The sequence below is a fragment of the Ochlerotatus camptorhynchus genome, unplaced genomic scaffold (genome assembly GCF_037179485.1).
Source record: "Ochlerotatus camptorhynchus isolate MF236.1 unplaced genomic scaffold, CSIRO-AGI_Acam_v1.1 ptg000304l, whole genome shotgun sequence".
In the NCBI taxonomy this organism is placed as follows: Eukaryota; Metazoa; Arthropoda; class Insecta; order Diptera; family Culicidae; genus Ochlerotatus; species Ochlerotatus camptorhynchus.
The window spans coordinates 2,133,622-2,138,879 of NW_027040792.1; positions in this window are offsets into that span (position 1 = coordinate 2,133,622).

Sequence of the window (5,258 nt, forward strand, 5' to 3'; positions counted from 1 at the left end):
TTCGTATCTGTCACCATGTGACATAGTTAATTAAACAAATAGAAAGGAAAACTAATATTCCTTCCAACGACAAATCAGAACATCTGAACATCAGAAGCTAAAACAATAATAATTTATTTAGTGAAAAATACGATTTGGGTTTGATGCTCAGATTGAATTTAAGCTGCTTGAAAGGAAGAAACGATTATTAATCGGAATTAATAGATATAAAAAAAAAACAATACAAAATATATTCCCTTTATTTGAAAAATCTGAAAAATGTGTATATTTTTCAAAAATCTGTGATCTGTATATACAGATATCTGTATCAAAATATTGAAAAAAAAATCTGTATGATTACAGATAAATCTGTATATGTGGCATCACTGAGTAAAAGAGGTACTCAATGGAAAGCCGTCTTCCTCCTCGGCTGAATGCATTGGTGCACTTCGTTTTTCACTCGACTTTCATTCCGCTTCGCACGATTCGTTTCTTTCGTCGCTCAATCATTCTTATAGTGATGTCATAACTCTTGTTTCGATCACCGTTTGCAAAGGAAATTTAATGTAGATTTAGAATTTAAGTCTAGATAGAGCTGGAATCAGGGCGTAACAGCTTTTGTAAACAATGACTTACATCGATGATTTCTAGGAATTCAAGGCACGTCTACGCAGACCAACCTAACCATCGGATAAGGGAAGTCTTGCCCTACCCGATGAGGATGTTGGTTTGCGTGGGCGACCCTTGAATTTCTAGAAATCATCAAGAGAAGTCATTGTTTACAAAAGCTGTTAGGCCCTAATTCCAGCTCTATCTAGAAGTATGTTACCAGCATTCTACTACTGAATCCGCTAATGAATGTTGAGATAATTGATTGATTATTGAATTATCATTCTGTATGCCATGAAAAAGCAGCCGTCGGTGAGTTTTTGCCTGTTTTCAAGTAAGGAGTTGTCATAAAAAAAAAATAACTACCAGCTGATATTTCCGGCAGAGTTAATGTAAACGTGCATCCATCCCGCGTGATAGAGACACGCTTTCTATAAGATCGTAGGTGCCTGGTACATTTCGAGACGTATTATTTCGCGTATCTTTTTTGTTCCTACCTGCCTCATTCGTATCAAATGTGCTGTGTCTCATGAGCTAAGCTCGGCGAGCTCCAGGGAGATCGGCAGCGTACCTACGTCCTGCGTGCATGCTAAAAGTGGCTGGTTGGTGATAAAAAAAAAAACAGCATAGAACTGTTGTAGTCCTGTCACATTCTCGTGTTGCTGGTACAACTGATTGATTTCAATCAGTTGGTATTCAGTTTTTGAGGGTTGAGAGATTGTGGTTTTATAGAAGTATTTCAAGCGGAAAATGATGATGTTAAACGATTACGAACCAATTACCGGCGGGGTTATTTGTTACCGATCCATGCGCATGGAATTTTCATGGTTCAAAATATTAATTTAGCTTTAACTCAGCTCCTGATCATTCTCACCAAATTTGTTCTCATTAGGATGCGAACTCATACTGCACTTGGCCCTTTGAAGTTTATGTGGGAATTGAAAAATTGTACGTTAGGATAATTAGTTATTAATTGATTAGGAAGATGATGTTCTTCTGACATAGTTCATTTACTACTCAGCAGACAACATTGGAATAATAGGACACAAAATCAGGGCTATTATGTCATAAGGGCAAGATGTAGTGTTGCCCTGAAAACAGCCGATTAATCCTACCAGCAAGTTATCAACTTGGAAATTAATTAATAACAAATTTTCTTGACATTCAATTAAAAAGTGGTTTTGCACAAAGTTGTAGCTGGGAAACTTTCACGTAAGAGGGGGGGGGGGTCTCTGGACAACTTTTCCGTAAATCGTTATGGTGCTGGGCTAGAACGATGAGGACAAAAAATACACTTTTCTTATAGTAATTCCCATATAAACTTCAAAGAGCCAGTGCAGAATCAGTTCGCCACCAGATTAGCTCAAATTTTGGGATATTGATCGGCCTGATTTGGATTCGATTGATCTTGGTAGATCAAATTGATAGGTATTTTGCAGCTGGCAGAGAACCAATAGTTCGGAGGGCCCTTTAGAAAAACTTCGTTGTTGAAATTGATTCGTGTGTCTTCATCCATCAGTATATTCAGCCTTTCAAGCTGTAGCCGACATCACTTGTTAATTCAAACATGTACTTAAATTTGAGAACTGTTCAAATATATTTAGACAAAAAGCATGGTGTGTTCATCCCAAGTAGTAGTCAACCTGAAAATATGATGAGAAATAAGAAAACTGGATTGTAAATTTTGGGATGAATCCAACATATTTTTCACACTCAACGGTCAGTATCTGAATTGAAAACCATGTTTTCCAAAATGTTTATTTAGTAGGGTCAATATCTTCGAAAGCTCTGCGGAGCCGAAGGACTAAACAAATATTACAATGGAGATCTAAATCGATTTCCCATATTTTTGTTGTGCCTACAACGCATCGAATCTCGACAGACCCGCAAACCCTTTCTGCCGAGGATGCTGATGTTCGTTTATGCATGCTTTATCGGCCTCCTGATGGCACGTCCATTATCACCACCTCTTCATGCAGCACCTCTACCACTTCCTCTGTTGATTTGCTGGTGCTGTCTGACAATGCACCTACAGCCACTACACCAGGGTACGAACTGCTATCCGAGTTGCAAGGAATTTTGTAGTTCTTCAAGAAACTTCGTGGTACTTCAGGGAACTTTTTAAAAGTTCAGGAAACTTTCTTGAAGTACAGATTTTTCTTTAAAGTTCAGCTAACTTTGTAGAAGCACACCGAACTTCAGTGAACTTCGTAGAGTTTCATCGAACTGCTTCGGTAACTCTTCTTCTACGTACCTGAAAAAGTTATAAGACAACGACACTTCATACACCTCGCAGCTCGTAATTGACAGTATGGGCTGAATGAGGCTATTCATACTGTCGCTAATGTGATTACTAACACTTATGCTTCGTTTGACTCTAATGTGCCTTTAACTGTTTTCACTAGAACACTGTCCTGATTTTGAATGTTTCTTTGGTATTATTATTATATTAGGTTTTATGCATTAAGACCAACATATGTGAGATGAATCATGAGCTAAATTTAGTGAAATTATTTGAAGTTCTGAGATCATGGAAAAGTTCAGAAAACTTCGTAGAAGTGGGAACTTTATACAAGTTTAGGTATCTTCGTAGAAGTTTATTGTTTAATGGCAGGGAACCTCTTTATTATTCAGGGACCTTTTTTATAACTTCAGAGCTTTGATGAAACCTCATGGGCTTGAAATAGTTCAGAGAATTCCGCACAAATTCAGGAAATTTCGTGCGTCGAACTCTGCGGAAAATCAACGAGAAACGTAGACGTGAGGCAAGCTTTGATGAAGTTTTGTGGACTGCGTAATAATTCGAGGAGCTGCGTGTAACTTCATAGAAGTACAGGGCATTTTGAAAAAGTTCAGGGAATTTCGTAAAGATTGAAGACTTCAGGGATCTTCGTTTCAGTTTAGGGAACTTCATAGCAATTTGTCAGAGATCTTAAAAATCTCAATGAACTTCCTGAAGATGAAGATTTTGGACCGTCGTTTAATTTCAAGGTTCTTTGAAATTTGAGTAAATTTTCTAAAACTTAAGGAAATTTTGTAGATGTTCAGGAAACGTTGCAAAAGTAACAGGATATTCTTTCAGATATGCTCCCTAGACAGCCAGGAAGTTTTAAAAGATCAGCATTTGCTGATGTTCTTCTGATCTGAATGAGCGAGTTGCTAAAAAAGGTATTTTCCAAATTTAAACCATACACTCTGGAAACATGTTGGCAACATGGTGATTTGATTGGTTGATCTGTTGCAGGTTGTAGCAATGGCTGTACCACTTTCTGGTTTGTTGTAGCGAGATGGTGGCGCTTGGTGTCACTTTGTGGAATTGGTGCCGATACTCAGGCGCTTCCTTCTGATACTGTTGGTATACAAAGGCAAGGTCGCCCATTATCTAACCGAAAAGGTTATCGACAGGACATCGACGCGAAAACGATGCCATCAAAACCCGCAGAGCAATGGTCAGCAGAAGCCACCTAGACCGTACCGTGCCAACCAGAAAGCGATTTGAAGGAACGGAACAGAAGGTCGGTAGACTTGGTGATATTAATAATTGGAATGGTAAATATATCACTGCACTGGTCTACACGCTCATCTGAGTTAAAGCCAACGATGCACGCTCATGTCACTATTTTGCTGCAGCTATTTAGCATAGACCGCGCCATCACCCAGTGGGTCACCGCTGTTATAGAATTTATCTGAATGCTCGATCACATGAGGCACATTATAAAAAATCTGAACATTTTTAAAGTAATGGTAACAAAGTACAAGTGAAAGCGTAAAGGTAATACGCCAAGAAAAAAAAAAATCTGCAAAAAATTCTTTCACCCATTGAATTATCATAACATTGCTGCATTCGTAGTATTCCGATATAATCTATTCAAAATACGTAACATCCCATCTAACAATGTATACCAGTTGTGTTGCCGATGAATGGTTAAATTACGTTGAAAATGTGTGAACGTCTTGCAACGGTCAAATCCCCGTACTAAACAATACCGATACACTTTTTGTAGAATTTTTGTCCATTCTATATTTTGAAAATAACCTGTCAAAAGATGTTAGTCATGCAAGTGCAGTTAAGTGTTGAACCGGAAAAAATAAACAATGAATATTCTAATTGACCGGCAAATTAATGGCTTTCAGGATTTCAAGAATTTAAGCACTGCAAATATATGCTACCTTTCCTCTAAAATAGGAATGGTTTTTTGCAAACGCAAATCAAATGTCGGTCAAAGCAACCAAGTTTCAACAGCCTGTATTTCGCTTACCTACACCTTCCAGAACTTCGAGCTCTGCAGTTCTAGCATTAATCGTAGCACATGAGATGAGGCACATGAGATCAGCGCAAGTCTCGCGCACGCCAGGATTTTTGGGTGTCGCATTTGTTTCTCGCTCGTATCTTATAGCGAATTCGTTTATTATTCAGTTCCAACCTGGATCGGGTATCAAGATTGGGTCTGCTTGTGTTGATTTCAGAATCAACCTTATACTTCCGAAACTATGATTCTCGCCCGAAACGATTAAAAGACGTGTAATTCGTATAGCGAGAATATAATTTTCCTACCAAATAATATAAAAACATATTACTAAGCATACTATAGATATGAGTATACATGAGATTATCAACTCATCATTTGGCAACTTCGAATATAAATGTAAGTTTACTAGACATTGCTTAA